This window comes from Triticum aestivum, chromosome 6D (genome assembly GCF_018294505.1).
Source record: "Triticum aestivum cultivar Chinese Spring chromosome 6D, IWGSC CS RefSeq v2.1, whole genome shotgun sequence".
NCBI classification, from domain to species: domain Eukaryota; kingdom Viridiplantae; phylum Streptophyta; class Magnoliopsida; order Poales; family Poaceae; genus Triticum; species Triticum aestivum.
In genome coordinates, this window is record NC_057811.1 from 422,974,028 (window position 1) to 422,993,849 (window position 19,822).

General features: G+C 43.3%; 1 long non-coding RNA gene across 6 annotated transcripts; it reads left to right on the top strand.

Annotated features, from left to right (window-relative positions):
* The first annotated feature begins 3,505 nt into the window (after nucleotides 1–3,505).
* LOC123145539 (uncharacterized) lies at nucleotides 3,506–7,670 on the top strand. Of its 6 annotated transcripts, none has more exons than XR_006472324.1 (6): nucleotides 3,506–3,785; nucleotides 3,872–5,181; nucleotides 5,494–5,626; nucleotides 5,986–6,076; nucleotides 6,247–6,349; nucleotides 6,401–7,670. It is a non-coding gene; the product is annotated as an uncharacterized lncRNA (long non-coding RNA). The 6 variants fall into 6 exon arrangements; XR_006472321.1 differs by having other exon boundaries at nucleotides 6,430–7,669; XR_006472323.1 differs by having other exon boundaries at nucleotides 3,872–4,096; nucleotides 4,841–5,181; nucleotides 6,247–7,669.
* Nucleotides 7,671–19,822: the final 12,152 nt, after the last annotated feature.

A 19,822-nucleotide genomic window follows, 5' to 3' on the forward strand; every position in this document is an offset into this window, starting at 1 on the left:
TATGAAGAAGCGATGGCGGGCCCGGATTCCGACAAATGGCTAGAAGCCATGAAATCCGAGATAGGATCCATGTATGAAAACGAAGTATGGACTTTGACTGACTTGCCCGATGATCGGCGAGCCATAGAAAATAAATGGATCTTTAAGAAGAAGACAGACGCGGATGGTAATGTGACCATCTATAAGGCTCGACTTGTCGCTAAGGGTTATCGACAAGTTCAAGGGGTTGACTACGATGAGACTTTCTCACCCGTAGCGAAGCTGAAGTCCGTCCGAATCATGTTAGCAATTGCCGCATACTATGATTATGAGATATGGCAGATGGACGTCAAAACGGCATTCCTTAACGGCTTCCTTAAGGAAGAATTGTATATGATGCAGCCGGAAGGTTTTGTCGATCCTAAGAATGCTAACAAAGTATGCAAGCTCCAGCGCTCAATCTATGGGCTGGTGCAAGCATCTCGGAGTTGGAACATTCGCTTTGATGAGATGATCAAAGCGTTTGGGTTTACACAGACTTATGGAGAAGCCTGTGTTTACAAGAAAGTGAGTGGGAGCTCTGTAGCATTTCTCTTATTGTATGTGGATGACATACTATTGATGGGAAATGATATAGAATTCTTGGAAAGTATAAAGGCCTATTTGAATAAGTGTTTTTCAATGAAGGACCTTGGAGAAGCTGCTTATATATTAGGCATCAAGATCTATAGAGATAGATCAAGACGCCTCATTGGTCTTTCACAGAGTACGTACCTTGACAAGATATTGAAGAAGTTCAATATGGATCAGTCCAAGAAGGGGTTCTTGCCTGTATTGCAAGGTGTGCAATTGAGCACGGCTCAATGCCCGACCACGGCAGAAGATAGAGAAAAGATGAGTGTCATCCCCTATGCCTCGGCCATAGGGTCTATTATGTATGCCATGCTGTGTACCAGACCTGATGTAAACCTTGCCGTAAGTTTGGTAGGAAGGTACCAAAGTAATCCCGGCATGGAACACTGGACAGCGGTCAAGAATATCCTGAAGTACCTGAAGAGGACTAAGGATATGTTTCTCGTTTATGGAGGTGACGAAGAGCTCGTCGTAAAGGGTTACGTCGACGCTAGCTTCGACACAGATCTGGATGACTCGAAGTCACAAACCGGATACGTGTATATTTTGAATGGAGGAGCAGTAAGCTGGTGCAGTTGCAAGCAAAGCGTCGTGGCGGGATCTACATGTGAAGCGGAGTACATGGCAGCCTCGGAGGCAGCACAGGAAGCAGTCTGGATGAAGGAGTTCATTACCGACCTAGGGGTGATTCCCAATGCGTCGGGCCCGATGACTCTCTTCTGTGACAACACTGGAGCTATTGCCCTTGCGAAGGAGCCCAGGTTTCACAGGAAGACCAGGCATATCAAGCGTCGCTTCAACTCCATTCGTGAAAGTGTTCAAAATGGAGACATAGATATTTGTAAAGTACATACGGACCTGAATGTAGCAGATCCGTTGACTAAACCTCTCCCTAGAGCAAAACATGATCAACACCAGGACGCAATGGGTGTTCGATTCATCACAATGTAACTAGATTATTGACTCTAGTGCAAGTGGGAGACTGTTGGAAATATGCCCTAGAGGCAATAATAAATGGTTATTATTATATTTCTTTGTTCATGGTAATTGTCTATTGTTCATGCTATAATTGTGTTATCCGGAAATCGTAATGCATGTGTGAATACATAGACCACAACGTGTCCCTAGTAAGCCTCTAGTTGACTAGCTCGTTGATCAACAGATAGTCATGGTTTCCTGACTATGGACATTGGATGTCATTGATAACGGGATCACATCATTAGGAGAATGATGTGATGGACAAGACCCAATCCTAAGCATAGCTCAAAGATCGTGTAGTTCGTTTGCTAGAGATTTTCCAATGTCAAGTATCTTCTCCTTAGACCATGAGATCGTGCAACTCCCGGATACCGTAGGAGTACTTTGGGTGTGCCAAACGTCACAACGTAACTGGGTGACTATAAAGGTACACTACGGGTATCTCCGAAAGTGTCTGTTGGGTTGGCACGGATCGAGACTGGGATTTGTCACTCCGTATGACGGAGAGGTATCTCTGGGCCCACTCGGTAATGCATCATCATAATGAGCTCAATGTGACTAAGGAGTTAGTCACGGGATCATGCATTGCGGTACGAGTAAAGAGACTTGCCGGTAACGAGATTGAACAAGGTATTGGGATACCGACGATCGAATCTCGGGCAAGTAACATACCGATTGACAAAGGGAATTGTATACGGGATTGATTGAATCCTCGACATCATGGTTCATCCGATGAGATCATCGTGGAACATGTGGGAGCCAACATGGGTATCCAGATCCCGCTGTTGGTTATTGACCGGAGAGGCGTCTCGGTCATGTCTGCATGTCTCCCGAACCCGTAGGGTCTACACACTTAAGGTTCGGTGACGCTAGGGTTGTAGAGATATGAGTATGCGGAAACCCGAAAGTTGTTCGGAGTCCCGGATGAGATCCCGGACGTCACGAGGAGTTCCGGAATGGTCCGGAGGTGAAGAATTATATATAGGAAGTCCAGTTTTGGCCACCGGGAAAGTTTCGGGGGTTATCGGTATTGTACCGGGACCACCGGAAGGGTCCCGGGGGTCCACCGGGTGGGGCCACCTATCCCGGAGGGCCCCATGGGCTGAAGTGGGAAGGGAACCAGCCCTTAGTGGGCTGGGGCGCCCCCCATGGGCCTCCCCCCTGCGCCTAGGGTTGGAAACCCTAGGGTGGGGGGCGCCCCACTTGACTTGGGGGGGAAGTTTCCCCCCTTGGCCGCCGCCCCCCCATAGATGGGTTCTTGGCCGGCGCCCCCCTCCCAGGGGGCCTATATAAAGGGGGGAGGGAGGGCAGCAATACTACAGCCTTTGGCGCCTCCCTCCTCCCCTGCAACACCTCTCCCTCTCGCAGAAGCTTGGCGAAGCCCTGCCGAGATCCCGCTACATCCACCACCACGCCGTCGTGCTGCTGGATCTCCATCAACCTCTCCTTCCCCCTTGCTGGATCAAGAAGGAGGAGACGTCGCTGCTCCGTACGTGTGTTGAACGCGGAGGTGCCGTCCGTTCGGCACTCGGTCATCGGTGATTTGGATCACGGCGAGTACGACTCCATCAACCTCGTTCATTGGAACGCTTCCGCTCGCGATCTACAAGGGTATGTAGATGCACTCCTTTCCCCTCGTTGCTAGTATACTCCATAGATGGATCTTGGTGATGCGTAGAAAATTTTAAAATTCTGCTACGATCCCCAACAAAAACAGCACATTTGACGAAAAATCGTTGGGGTTTTGATGCGTAGGTAAGAACGGTTCTTGCTAAAGCCCGTAGCAGCCACGTAAAACTTGCAACAACAAAGTAGAGGACGTCTAACGGATGTGGTGTTTCTGAACATGATCACACCCGCGCTCTATATCTGGGCGGTTGAGTAGTGTCTGGGGATTCGATGCATTAAAGAGCTGGGTGAGATATGAGAGCGTCTGCAGTATTAAAAAAGAAGAAATACACCTGAGCTATCACTAGGACGGAGACAGAGGAACGGCGGTCATAGATGGCAGGAAGCTGAGCCGTGGCTCAAACTCGTGGGGCTCCTTCCTGATCCGTGGCTCAGAATTCGGGGTACTGTCGTCTCCTACCTTAGCCTGCTGGATTCAGTTAGTGGGAGTTGCGGAGACGCCGCCGCCACCCGACTCGGGCGAATCCATTGCCGGCGATGGAATTCCTTCCGCAGCTGATTAGAAGGTAAGAAAATTTGATGAATCTGGAGCAGTGGAAATTGGTGTTGCCTTTGGTCTTGATTTGCTTCCCGCTTGTGTTCTTGTGCACAGGTCCCCATTGGTTGAGGAGGTGGATGGAAGTCATCCCTCCATGGATCTGCTGGATTACGGACGGCGGCGTCTTTCAGGGCAGTGGAAGAACCGACAGCGGCGGCGTCCTTGTGGGTAGACATGCGGAACTGTCAAACAAGGAGGCGTGGATGGACGACGGGAGAGCTCGGCCCAGTTGTCTGAGCTATCGACTTGCAAGATGGATGCACCCGGGTGGTTAAAGAGGTTCGCTAGAAAATCGGAAATCTAACATTTTGCCTATGTCTGCTTCGTTGATAATACTGGGATCAAAGTGATCTGGGATGAGTAGATCTGTGACAATTCCCTTGGCCATGGTAGCAATGGAAATTGGTATTGTTTTGAGTGTACGTTATGATATTATTCTCTGCTATTACAAAAACTTAGCAAATGTACATACTGCTTGAAGGATGTTGTGATTATAATTTATTTGAGGCAATGCACACATTGATGTCTCATTCGGCATTAAGCATGTGGAGTCGTTAATTTTCTCAACTATTCTCCTTGGATATATGCTCATGGAGTCGCTTTGTTGCTTCATTCTCCTCTCTGAATTCAAGATTTGGTTCAGCAGTGCACACATTGATGTCTCATTCAGCATTAAGCATACAGAGTCGTTAATTTTCTCAAGTATTCTCCTTGGATATATGTTAATGGAGTCGTTTGTTGCATCATTGTCCTCTCTTAATTGAAGATTTGGTTCAGCACTGCCCAGGATTTTTGGTGTATGTTGTCATGGATTCGATGTCACGCAGGTCCAGGGATTTCAGAAGGCCTAGTCAGTCCACAATAGTTCTTGAGAATTACTTGTTGACCTATACCCTGTTGCAGACAAACCGACTATAGATACTTGCGAGTTGCGATACGATCAACTGAAATTTAGAATTACTGGTTGCTAAAGGGCACACATGAAAAACCGAATTCGTGTTTTTTACTTCTTCCTTTTTGTAGTATTTGATGGAGAACAATGATTTCATGGCCATCGGGATAATCGGTCCACCTGGTCTGGCATGTCAACCACCATGAACGAGATTTATGGATACAAAGGGAGCTCGCCTGAAACTGCGTTCATATACTCATGTGGTTCCATTGTACTTAAATTCCGGTTGCCTTTTTACTTATATATGGTTCCTTCCACCTTTGCCTTTCCAATAACCAGTAATTGATCAGTATTTTCTGTTGCTCTGCAAGGAATTTCTGTAGCTTGGCGTTTTTTTGGCATCTGTCGATGATATTTTGCTGGCTCATCAGAAGGGATTAATAATTTTAACATGTGGGAGATCATGCTTATGGTAAGTTATCTGGCTACAATTTCTCTATGCAGACTTCTTTAGAGAATTTATCCTCATAACCTCATTGGACTTGTTCATCTGTCAGACTATTGCACTCATTAGCGTCTTATGCATAGTTGATAATATAGCACAAAATCTTATCCAACATTTTGGGAATGGAATTATTGCATTATATTCTACTGATGAAAACGTTTGGAATTAATCTGTGTTCATCTAACTAAAATACGGTAACCGATGACCCCAAAGCTACAAGTGATGTTTGCCAATATTGTGGTGGAAATCTGAAATGCGTGTTATACTGTATTTCTACAGGTTAATTTGCTGATGTAACATATCTGACCCATCATTTTAAACCTCAGTTATCTTCATCAAACAAGGAAAATGAAATTGATAACCTATCAGGCAATGAAGACTGCATGTCCAATCTCTGTTTTCTACACGCCGGGTGAGCATCATGAACTGTTATACCTGCCTTAAGAGTATTTTTCATTTGATAAGATGGTCACTTATATTTCTATGAGTAAATAAATCTTCCAGTTTCTTGTTGGTAAAAGAAATCCCTGTCATCCTTCACGCCACAACCTATTGTGGCCTTCATGCCTTAGCATGTGCCTGATCCTTACAGAGTTTCAGGGCAACTACTAGACTCCATGATTTGGCGAATATATATTTAGAGGTGAATAAGGACATTTAATCATTCCATGCACCACGAACATCATAAAAACTAGCGCGTGGAGACATGTAGAGTACATAGTTTGATACATTTTCCTTTTATTGATCATTTGGTTGATGCTTCTTCTGCAGCCTGGATTTTCTTCTCATGAAAAGTGAAAATTAACACTGGCGAAACATATGACCAAGAGTCCGCATGACCTACATCATCGACTCTGCCCAGGTTAGCTATCTTTCTATAACCAGTATTTTTTTTGTTTGATCATTCACCAGACCATGTGTCTTTGATTTAATTGATATGTTGTTTATTCCTTTGATTCGGTATAAATAGGCTATAAACTTCGAGTCTAGGTATTCCCCTAATGCCACTGTATATGCTGTTGAAAACTGCAGGCCGCTCCAGCAGTAGTGAGGATCCCTTACAATATGATACTTGATATGCTAACAGAACTAGGATTACCAAAGGTTTAATATCGCCAGAAAATATATGACGGTAGTAAGTTCTGTGTCACTGTCTTTTTACCACTCCTATGCTACTCCATGACAGTGGATCTACCCATGCATCCATATCTGCAGTCCTTCCCATAGATGCTGATGCAGCAGAGGACACAGTTGCTATTGAAGCTAAAGGTGCTTGGAAAAGACAACCAACACAGAGATCAGACTACAATGAAAATCGCATGAAGCGCCTCCAGAACCTGAATGAGCAGCTCATGCACCTGCTCAACATACTGAATGGGAGCAAAGAAAAGCTTGCTAGGGGTTGACTCCTTGCAGTGAGGCACATGAGCTCCTTTTGTGAACAAATACAAAACTTGACATCTCTTCACTACTCATTTGCCTGAGACGCCATAAGATGAGGTCATAAACACACCTCTAGGCAATATCGGTGGTAGCATTTTAATTCTGCACAGTGAGCTATGTAGTAGATTTGCTGTCACTTGTCATGTGCTTTGGTGCAGGGGAGACCGCTGATGTGGGCTAACCTGGCTATCGAGGGACATGCTAGCGAGATATGCACAAGGGCAATGCTTGGGCATATATTGTATGAGTGCGTCGCATACCAGGTTTAATATGCGAAGAAGAAGAAATCATATCTTGCAATACATATGGAGGTCGAGCGCAAGGAGAAGTGGTGCGGAGTATCATACAAGGTCACAATGATGGAGGGTGGGGATGGCTTTGACTGAGTGTGGGCAGATCGCCCACATGAGCCTACTACACATTAACACACCCATGTTCTTGAGGTATTGTTTTCCTTAAATTAGTATAGTTCCCAGCACTAGCAATGCAAATGTGCAGGGTTAAGGGCCACAGGAGAAACAACTGCACAAAACCAATGGATCTGAGATTAGGAGGTGTCTGATGTTGGTGTGAAGTGCATGGCAGCAGCAGCAGCATCAGTTCTGACTGATGAAAACCAAGGAGAGCAAGGGTGTAATCTGAGATATGTTGATGTGTTCGGCAGTGTGGTGCCGTCCGGCAGTGAGGCTGACTATGGATGTATCTATGCAGTGCATTTCCAGGATCAGACGATTCGATGTAGAATTATTGTTATTTTCACGTGATTCATGGCCCCACCTGGTGTGCGTGATGCCGGTGACGAGAGTGGCATGTTGCCTGAGACTGAATTGCAGTGCTTCTCTGTGTTTGATACTGAATTCTGATGCTTGTTCAGGCAGACTTGTGGCGCTTGTTTGTGTAGCATGAAACTGAATTGTGCCACCTGAAGTTGTATAGAGAATATCTAAAATAAGTGGAATCAGGGGTGATGTGATCATTGGGCGTTGGGTAGCATCAATTCCTGTTTTTTCGGGCGATCAATTTGATTATTGTCGTGCATTGTTGCTGGTTTTAGCGTAAACAGTGGGGAATCTTCAGGGGTAAGGGTTCTTCAGTGGAACGATGAAGGCTAATGAATAGGCGGGTGTAAACGGAGCGTTCATCCGCCTCCGAGCCGTGGCCCATAGTGTTGCCAGTGCGTTCTGAGCCGTGACGCGTGAGACGGAAGCGTCACATTAAATGGGTTGGTGGGTGGGCCATGGGCTGGAATATGGTTGCATATACAATTTAGAATACACTGACATATACATGGGCTGGTGGGAATCCAGGAGCGAACGAGCGATGAAGATAACGAGCTCATCTGAGCTCGTGCTCAGAACAGCACTTTCGACGTCTAACTTGTTTTTGCAGGGCATGTTGTGATGTGATATGGTCAAGACGTGATTATATAAATTGTTGTATGAGATGATCATGTTTTATAACACAGTTATCGGCAACTGGCATGAGCCATATGGTTGTCGCTTTATTGTATGAAAGGCAATCGCCATGTAATTGCTTTACTTTATCACTAAGCGGTAGCGATAGTCGTACAAGCAATAGTTGGCGAGACGACAACGATGCTTCGATGGAGATCAAGGTGTCAAGCCGGTGACGATGGTGATCATGACGGTGCTTTGGAGATGGAGATCAAAGGTACAAGATGATGATGGCCATATCATATCACTTATATTGATTGCATGTGATGTTTATCCTTTATGCATCTTATTTTGCTTAGTTAGGCGGTAGCATTATAAGATGATCTCTCACTAAATTTCAAGGTACAAGTGTTCTCCCTGAGTATGCACCGTTGCTACAGTTCGTCGTGCCGAGACACCACGTGATGATCGGGTGTGATAAGCTATACGTTCACATACAACGGGTGCAAGCCAGTTTTGCACACGCAGAATACTCGGGTTAAACTTGACGAGCCTAGCATATGCAGATATGGCCTCGGAACACTGAGACCGAAAGGTCGAGCGTGAATCATATAGTAGATATGATCAACATAGTGATGTTCACCATTGAAAACTACTCCATCTCACGTGATGATCGGACATGGTTTAGTTGATATGGATCACGTGATCACTTAGGTGATTAGAGGGATGTCTATCTAAGTGGGAGTTCTTAAGTAATATGATTAATTGAACTTTAATTTATCATGAACTTAGTACCTGATAGTAGTTTGCATGTCTATGTTTTTGTAGATAAATGGCCCGTGTGGTTGGTCCGTTGAATTTTAATGCGTTCCTAGATAAAGCTAAGTTGAAAGATGATGGTAGCAATTACACAGACTGGGTCCATAACTTGAGGATTATCCTCATTGCTGCACAAAAGAATTACGTCCTGGAAGCACCGCTAGGTGCTAAACCTGCTGCAGGAGCAACGCCAGATGTTATGAATGTCTGGCAGAGCAAAGCTAATGACTACTCGATAGTTCAGTGTGCCATGCTTTATGGCTTAGAACCGAGACTTCAACGATGTTTTGAACGTCATGGAGCATATGAGATGTTCCAGGAGTTGAAGTTAATATTTCAAGCAAATGCCCGGATTGAGAGATATGAAGTCTCCAATAAGTTCTATAGCTGCAAAATGGAGGAAATAGTTCTGTCAGTGAGCATATACTCAGAATGTTTGGGTACCACAATCACTTGACTCAGCTGGGAGTTAATTTTCAAGTTGATAGTGTCATTGACAGAGTTCTTCAATCACTGCCACCAAGCTACAAGAGCTTCGTGATGAACTATAATATGCAGGGGATGGATAAGATGATTCCCGAGCTCTTCGCAATGCTAAAGGCTGCAGAGGTAGAAATCAAGAAGGAGCATCAAGTGTTGATGGTCAACAAGACCACTAGTTTCAAGAAAAAGGGTAAAGGGAAGAAGGGGAAGTTCAAGAAGAACGGCAAGCAAGTTGCTCCTTAAGTGAAGAAACCCAAGTCTGGACCTAAGCCTGAGACTGAGTGCTTCTACTGCAAAGGGAGTGGTCACTGGAAGCGGAACTGCCCCAAGTATTTGGCGGAGAAGAAGGATGGCAAAGTGGAAGGTATATTTGATATACATGTTATTTATGTGTACCTTACTAATGCTCGCAGTAGTGCCTGGGTATTTGATACAGGTTATGTTGCTAATATTTGCAACTCGAAACAGGGGCTACGGATTAAGCGAAGATTGGCTAAGGACGAGGTGACGATGCGCGTGGGAAATGGTTCCAAAGTTGATTTGATCGCTGTCGGCACGCTACCTCTACATGTACCTTCAAGATTAGTTTTAGACCTAAATAATTGTTATTTGGTGCCAGTGTTAAGCATGAACATTATATCTGGATCTTGTTTGATGCGAGACGGTTATTCATTTAAATCGGAGAATAATGGTTGTTCTATTTATATGAGTAATATCTTTTATGGTCATGCATCCTTGATGAGTGGTCTATTTTTACTAAATCTTGATAGTAGTGATACACATATTCATAGTATTGAAGCCAAAAGATATAAGTTTAATAACAATAGTGCAACTTATTTGTGGCACTGCCGTTTAGGTCATATTTGTGTAAAGCGCATGAAGAAACTCCATGTTGATGGGCTTTTGGAATCACTTGATTATGAATCACTTGGTGCTTGTGAACCATGCCTCATGGGCAAGATGACTAAGACTCCGTTCTCCGGAACAATGGAGCGAGCAGCAGACTTGTTGGGAATAATACATACTGATGTATGCGGTCTGATGAGTGTTGATGCTTGCGGCGGGTATCGTTATTTTCTGACCTTCACAGATGATTTGAGCAGATATGGGTATATCTACTTGATGAAACATAAGTCTGAAACATTTGAAAAGTTCAAAGAATTTCAGAGTGAAGTGGAAAATCATCGTAACAAGAAAAGAAGTTTTTACGATCTGATCGTGGAAGAGAATATTTGAGTTATGAGTTTGGTCTTCATTTGAAACAATGCGGAATAGTTTCGCAACTCACGCCACCCGGAACACCACAGGTAATGGTGTGTCCGAAGGTCGTAACAGTACTTTATTAGATATGGTGCGATCTATGATGTCTCTTACTGATTTACCGCTATCGTTTTGGGGTTATGCTTTAGAGACGGTTGCATTCACGTTAAATAGGGCACCATCTAAATCCGTTGAGACGACACTATATGAACTGTGGTTTGGTAAGAAACCCAAGTTGTCATTGCTTATGTGAAAAAATTTCAACCTGATAAGCTCGAACCCAAATCGGAGAAATGTGTCTTCATACGATACCCAAAGGAGACTGTTGGCTACACCTTCTATCACAGATTCGAAGGCAAGATATTCGTTGCTAAGAATGGATCCTTTCTAGAGATGGAGTTTCTCTCGAAAGAAGTGAGTGGGAGGAAACTAGAACTTGATGAGGTAACTACACCTGCTCCCTTATTGGAAAGTAGTTCATCACAGAAAACAGTTCCAGTGATTCCTACACCAGTAAGTGAGGAAGCTAATGATGATGATCATGAAACTTCTGATCAAGTTACTACCGAACCTTGTAGGTCAACCAGATTAAGATCCGCACCAGAGTGGTACGGTAATCCTTTTCTGGAGGTCATGTTACTTGACCATGACGAACCTACGAACTATGAGGAAGCGATGATGAGCCCAGATTCCACAAAATGGCCTGAGGCCATGAAATCTAAGATGGGATCCATGTATGAGAACAAAGTGTGGACTTTGGTTGAATTGCCCGATGATCGGCATGCCATAGAGAATAAATGGATCTTCAAGAGGAATACTGAGATGACTACGAAGGAGTTGTTATGAAAGGTTTTCGACAAGTTCAAGGAGTTGACTACGATGAGACCTTCTCACCCGTAGCGATGGTTAAGTCCATCTGAATCATGTGAGCAATTGCCGCATTTTATGATTATGAAATTTGGCAAATGGATGTAAAAACTGCATTCCTGAATGGATTTCTGGAAGAAGAGTTGTATATGATGCAACCAGAAGGTTTTATCGATCCAAAATGTGCTAACAAAGTGTGCAAGCTCCAGCGATCCATTTATGGACTAGTGCAAGCATCTCGGAGTTGGAATAAACGTTTTGATAGTGTGATCTAAGGATGGCAATGGGTAGGGTATGGGGCGGGTAGAGCAATACCATACCCATACTCGTGTAGTTAATGGGTACAAAATTCAACCCATACCCGTACCCATGGGTATGAAACTTTACCCGTACCCATACCCGACGGGTACCCATACTCATTGGGTACCCAATGGGTAGATCACATAGTACACAAGTTATTCATAGTTATACATTCATTGATAGCACATGCGACAAAAAAATTATCTCAACTCAATAACAGATTGATAAGTACATGTGAATTATCTCAATTCAAATTGACAATTGGTGATAACTTTAGGTTCACAAGTTCATGACACACTTCACGGATAAGGTCCACATGTCAATCTAAACGGGTAGGGTATGGGTATATCCATGGTACAAGGCTTTACCCATGCCCTACCCACGACTTAGCGGGTGGGGCATGGGTACTACCCGTGGGTATAAAATTGTGCCCATACCCTGCCCATGCGGGTACGGTATCCGCGGGTACCCGTACCCATTGGTAAAATTGCCATCCTTAGTGTGATCAAAGCATATGGTTTTATACAGACTTTTGGAGAAGTCTGTATTTACAAGAAAGTGAGTGGGAGCTCTGTAGCATTTCTAATATTATATGTGGATGACATATTGTTGATTGGAAATGATGTAGAATTTCTGGATAGCATAAAAGGATACTTGAACAAGAGTATTTCAATGAAAGACCTCGGTGAAGCTGCTTATATATTGGCATCAATATCTATAGAGATAGATCAAGACACTTAATTGGACTTTCACAAAGCACATACCTTGATAAAGTTTTGAAGAAGTTCAAAATGGATCAAGCACAGAAAAGGTTCTTGCCTATGTTACAAGGTGTGAAGTTGAGTCAGACTCAATGCCCGACCACTGCAGAAGATAGAGAGAAAATGAAAGTCATTCCCTATGCTTCAGCCATAGGTTCTATCATGTATGCAATGATGTGTACCAGACCTGATGTGTGCCTTGCTATTAGTTTAGCAGGGAGGTACCAAAGTAATCCAGGAGTGGATCACTGGACAGCGGTCAAGAACATCCTGAAATACCTGAAAAGGACTAAGGATATGTTTCTCGTTTATGGAGGTGACAAAGAGCTCGTCGTAAATGGTTACGTCGATGCAAGTTTTGACACTGATCCGGATGACTCTAAGTCACAAACCGGATACGTATTTATATTGAACGGTGGAGCTGTCAGTTGGTGCAGTTCCAAGCAAAGCGTCGTGGCGGGATCTATGTGTGAAGCGGAGTACATAGCTGCTTCGGAAGCAGCAAATGAAGGAGTCTTGATGAAGGAGTTCATATCCGATCGAGGTGTCATACCTAGTGCATCAGGTCCAATGAAAATCTTTTGTGACGATACTGGAGCAATTGCCTTGGCGAAGGAATCCATATTTCACAAGAGAACCAAACACATCAAGAGACATTTCAATTCCATCCGCGATCAAGTCAAGGAGGGAGACTGATACGTCTCCAACGTATCTATAATTTTTGATTGTTCCATGCTATATTATATTCTGTTTTGGATGTTTAATGGGCTTTATTATACACTTTTATATTTTGGGACTAACCTATTAACCGGAGGCCCAGCCCGGAATTGCTGTTTTTGCCTATTTCGGTGTTTCGCAGAAAAACAATATCAAATGGAGTCCAAACGGAATGAAGCCTTCGGGAACGTGATTTTCGGAACGAACGTGAGCCAGAGGACTTGGACCCTACGTCAAGACATCAACCAGGAAGGCACGAGGTAGGGGGCGCGCCTACCCCCCCCCCCCCCCCAGGCGCGCCCTCCACCCTCGTGGGGCCCACGTTGCTCCACCGACGTACTTCTTCCTCCTATATATACCTACGTACCCCCAAACTACCAGATACAGAGCCAAAAACCTAATTCCACCGCCGCAACCTTCCGTACTCGTGAGATCCCATCTTGGGGCCTTCTCCGGAGCTCCGCCGGAGGGGGCATTGATCACGGAGGGCTTCTACATCAACACCATAGCATCTCCGATGATGTGTGAGTAGTTTACCTCAGACCTTCGGGTCCATAGTTATTAGCTAGATTGCTTCTTGTCTCTCTTTGGTTCTCAATACAAAGTTCTCCACGATTCTCGTGGAGATCTATTCGATGTAATCTTCTTTTGCGGTGTGTTTGTTGAGACCGATGAATTGTGGGTTTATGATCAAGTTTATCTATGAACAATATCTGAATCTTCTCTGAATTCTTTTATGTATGATTGGTTATCTTTGCAAGTCTCTTCGAATTATCAGTTTGGTTTGGCCTACTAAATTGATCTTTCTTGCAATGGGAGAAGTGCTTAGCTTTGGGTTCAATCTTGCGGTGTCCTTTCCCAGTGACAGCAGGGGCAGCAAGGCACGTATTGTATTGTTGCCATCGAGGATAACAAGATGGGGTTTATATCATATTGCATGAGTTTATCCCTCTACATCATGTCATCTTACTTAAAGTGTTACTCTGTTCTTTTGAACTTAATACTCTAGATGCATGCTGGATAGCGGTCGATGTGTGGAGTAATAGTAGTAGATGTAGGCAGGAGTCGGTCTACTTGTCGCGGACGTGATGCCTATATACATGAGCATACCTAGATATTCTCATAAATATGCTCAATTCTGTCAATTGCTCAACACTAATTCGTTCACCCACCATAATACTTATGCTCTCGAGAGAAGCCACTAGTGAAACCTATGGCCCCCGGGTCTATTTTCCATCATATTAATCTTCCAACACTTAGCTATTTTTATTGCCTTTTATTTTAATTTGCATCTTTATCATAAAAATACCGAAAATATTATCTTATCATATCTATCAGATCTCACTTTCGTAAGTGACCGTGAAGGGATTGACAACCCCTTTATTGCGTTGGTTGCGAGGATCTTATATGTTTGTGTAGGTGCGAGGGACTCGTGCGTGGCCTCCTACTGGATTGATACGTTGGTTCTCAAAAACTAAGGGAAATACTTACGCTGCTTTACTGCATCACCCTTTCCTCTTCAAGGGAAAACCAACGCAGTGCTCAAGAGGTAGCAAGAAGGATTTCCGGCGCCGTTGCCGGGGAGTCTACACAAAAGTCAACATACCAAGTACCCATCACAAACCCTTATCTCCCGCATTACATTATTTTTCATTTGCCTCTCGTTTTCCTCTCCCCCACTTCACCCTTGCTGTTTTATTCGCCCACTCTTTTCCGTTCGCCTCTTTTTCTTTACTTGCTTCTTGTTTGCTCGTGTGTTGGATTGCTTGCTTGTCACGATGGCTCAAGATAATACTAAATTGTGTGACTTTACCAATACCAACAACAATGATTTTCTTAGCACTCCGATTTCTCCTCTTACCGATACTGAATCTTGTGAAATCAATACTGCTTTATTGAATCTTGTCATGAAAGATCAATTCGCCGGCCTTCCTAGTGAAGATGCCGCTACCCATCTAAATAGCTTCGTTGATTTGTGTGATATGCAAGAGAAGAAAGATGTGGACAATGATATTGTTAAATTGAAGCTATTTCCTTTTTCGCTTAGAGATCGTGCTAAAGCTTGGTTTTCGTCTCTGCCTAAAAATAGTATTGATTCTTGGAATAAGTGCAAAGATGCTTTTATCTCTAAGTATTTTCCTCCTGCTAAGATCATCTATCTTAGAAACGATATTATGAATTTTAAGCAACTTGATCATGAACATGTTGCACAAACTTGGGAGAGGATGAAATTAATGATATGTAATTGCCCTACACATGGTTTGAATTTGTGGATGATTATACAAAAAATTTATGCCGGATTAAATTTTGCTTCTAGAAATCTTTTAGATTCGGCCGCGGGAGGCACTTTTATGGAAATCACTTTAGGAGAAGCTACTAAACTCCTAGATAATATTATGGTTAATTATTCTCAATGGCACACCGAAAGATCCACTAATAAAAAAGTGCATGCGATAGAAGAAATTAATGTTTTGAGTGGAAAGATGGATGAACTTATGAAATTATTTGATACTAAGAGTGTTTCTTCTGATCCTAATGATATGCCTTTGTCTACTTTGATTGAGAATAATAATGAATCTATGGATGTGAATTTTGTTGGTAGGAATAATTGTGGTAACAACGCGTATAGAGGAAACTTTAATCCTAGGCCATATCCTAGTAATTCCTCTAATAATTATGGTAATTCCTACAACAATTCTTACGGAAATTTTAATAAGACGCCCTCTGAATTTGAGACTAGTGTTAAGGAGTTTATGAATTCGCAAAAGAATTTCAATACTTTGCTTGAAGAAAAATTGCTTAAAGTTGATGAATTGGCTAGGAATGTTGATAGAATTTATCTTGATGTTGATTCCTTGAAACTTATATCTATTCCACCTAAGCATGATATCAATGAGTCTCTCAAGTCCATGAGAATTTCCATTGATGAGTGCAAAGAAAGAACCGCTAGGATGCGTGCTAAGAAAGATTGTTTTGTGAAAGCATGTTCTTCTAGTTTCTATGAAAACAAAGATGAAGATCTAAAAGTTATTTATGTGTCCCCTATTAAATCTTTGTTTTGCAATATGAATCTTGATAATGATGGAACTGAATATGATCCACCTTTACCTAGAAGGCGTTCCAACAATTCGGAGTTTTTAGATCTTGATGCAAAAATTGGTAAAAGTGGGATTGAAGAGATCAAAACTCTAGATATTAATGAACCCACTATCTTGGATTTCAAGGAATTTAATTATGATAATTGCTCTTTGATAGATTGTATTTCCTTGTTGCAATCCGTGCTAAATTCTCCACATGCTTATAGTCAAAATAAAGCCTTTACCAAACATATCGTTGATGCTTTGATGCAATCTTATGAAGAAAAACTTGAGTTGGAAGTTTCTATCCCTAGAGAACTTTATGATGAGTGGGAACCTACTATTAAAATTAAAATTAAAGATCATGAATGCTATGCTTTGTGTGATTTGGGTGCTAGTGTTTCCACGATTCCAAAGACTTTGTGTGATTTGCTAGGTTTCCGCGATTTTGATGATTGTTCTTTAAACTTGCACCTTGCGGATTCCACTATTAAGAAACCTATGGGAAGAATTAATGATGTTCTTATTGTTGCAAATAGGAACTATGTGCCCGTAGATTTTATTGTTCTTGATATAGATTGCAATCCTTCATGTCCCATTATTCTTGGTAGACCTTTTCTTAGAACGATTGGTGCAATTATTGATATGAAGAAAGGAAATATTAGATTCCAATTTCCGTTAAGGAAAGGCATGGAACAATTCCCTAGAAATAAAATAAAATTACCTTATGAATCTATTATGAGAGCCACTTATGGATTGCCTACCAAAGATGGCAATACCTAGATCTATCCTTGCTATTATGCCTAGCTAGGGGCGTTAAACGATAGCGCTTGTTGGGAGGCAACCCAATTTTATTTTTAGTTTTTTGCTTTTTGTTTCTGTTTAGGAATAAATATTTGATCTAGCCTCTGGTTAGATTTGTTTTTATGTTTTAGTTAGTGTTTGTGCCAAGTTTAACCTATAGGATCTTCTTGGATGATAGTTATTTGATCTTGCTGAAAATTCCAGAAACTTTCTGTTCACGAAAACAATTGTTAAAAATCATCATAACGTGATAAAATATTGATTTCAATTGCAGCAGATCAATAAACAAATTTTCTAGGTCTTCATATTTTGATAGATTTTTTGGAGTTCCATAAGTTTGCGTTAGTTACAGATTACTACAGACTGTTCTGTTTTTGACAGATTCTGTTTTTCGTGTGTTGTTTGCTTATTTTGATGAATCTACGGCTAGTAAAATAGTTATAAATCATAGAGAAGTTGGAATACAGTAGGTTTAACACCAACATAAATAAATAATGAGTTCATTACAGTACCTTGAAGTGGTGTTTTGTTTTCTTTCGCTAACGGAGCTCACGAGATTTTCTGCTGAGTTTTGTGTTGTGAAGTTTTCAAGTTTTGGGTGAAAGATTTGATGGATTATGGAACAAGGAGTGGCAAGAGCCTAAGCTTGGGGATGCCCAAGGCACCCCAAGATAATCTAAGGACACCAAAAAGCCAAAGCTTGGGGATGCTCCGGAAGGCATCCCCTCTTTCGTCTACTTCCATCAGTAACTTTACTTGGAGCTATATTTTTATTCACCACATGATATGTGTTTTGCTTGGAGCGTCTTGTATTATTTGTGTTGGAAATATGCCCTAGAGGCAATAATAAATAGGTTATTATTATATTTCCTTGTTCATGATAATCGTTTATTATCCATGCTAGAATTGTATTGATAGGAAACTCAGATACATGTGTGGATACATAGACAACACCATGTCCCTAGTAAGCCTCTAGTTGACTAGCTCATTGATCAATAGATGGTTACGGTTTCCTGACCATGGACATTGGATGTCGTTGATAACGGGATCACATCATTAGGAGAATGATGTGATGGACAAGACCCAATCCTAAGCCTAGCACAAGATCGTGTAGTTCGTTTGCTCAGAGCTTTTCTAATGTCAAGTATCACTTCCTTAGACCATGAGATTGTGCAACTCCCGGATACCGTAGGAATGCTTTGGGTGTGCCAAACGTCACAACGTAACTGGGTGGCTATAAAGGTGCACTACGGGTATCTCCGAAAGTGTCTGTTGGGTTGGCACGAATCGAGACTGGGATTTGTCACTCCGTGTAAACGGAGAGGTATCTCTGGGCCCACTCGGTAGGACATCATCATAATGTGCACAGTGTGACCAAGGAGTTGATCACGGGATGATGTGAGTTACGGAACGAGTAAAGAGACTTGTCGGTAACGAGATTGAACAAGGTATAGGGATACCGACGATCGAATCTCGGGCAAGTAACATACCGCTGGACAAAGGGAATTGCATACGGGATTGATTGAATCCCCGACATCGTGGTTCATCCGATGAGATCATCGTGGAACATGTGGGAGCCAACATGGGTATCCAGATCCCGCTGTTGGTTATTGACCGGAGAACGTCTCGGTCATGTCTGCATGGTTCCCGAACCCGTAGGGTCTACACACTTAAGGTTCGATGACGCTAGGGTTATAGGGAAAGCATGTACGTGGTTACCGAATGTTGTTCGGAGTCCCGGATGAGATCCCGGATGTCACGAGGAGTTCCGGAATGGTCCGGAGGTAAAGATTTATATATGGAAAGTTGTTGTTCGGGTTCCGGGAAAAGTTCGGGTTTTTTCGGTATTGTACCGGGAAGCTTCCAGAAGATTCCGGAGGGGTCCGGAGGTCCGGAAAATGTTCCACCACGTCCAATACAGTAGCATGGGCTGTAAGGGGGCGCCCTAGCCTTAATGGGCCAGGGGCACCAGCCCCCCCAAGGCCCATGCGCATGGGAGAGGGGAAACCCTAAGGGGGAGGGCCTCCACTTGACTCGGGAGGCACTCCTCCCCCCTTTGGCCGCCCCCCAAGCCCCATCTAGGGCTGGCCGCACCCCTTGAGGGGGGAAACCCTAGATGGGGGCGCAGCCCTCCCCCTCCCCTATATATATTGAGGTTTTGGGGCTGCCATAGAGATGAGAACGTCTCCTTTTTGGCGCAGCCCTACCCCTCTTCCTCCTCCTCATCTCCCGCGGTGCTTGGCGAAGCCCTGCGGGATTGCCACGCTCCTCCACCACCACCATGCCGTCGTGTTGCTGCTGTATGGAGTCTTCCCCAACCTCTCCCTCTCTCCTTGCTGGATCAAGGCGTGGGAGACGTCACCGGGCTGCACGTGTGTTGAACGCGGAGGCACCGTTCTTTCGGTGCTTAGATCGGAATCAACCGCGATCTGAATCGCTACGAGTACGACTCCCTCATCCGCGTTCTTGCAACGCTTCCGCATCGCGATCTACAAGGGTATGTAGATTCACTCCCCTTCCTCTCGTTGCTAGATTACTCCATAGATTGATCTTGGTGATGCGTAGAAAATTTTGAATTTCTGCTGCGTTCCCTACAATTTGAGTCTTTGTTTTTTAGTTTACCACAATCATCTTTTCTGTACACACCTTTTGAGAGAGACACACTTGATTCGGAATTTGTTAG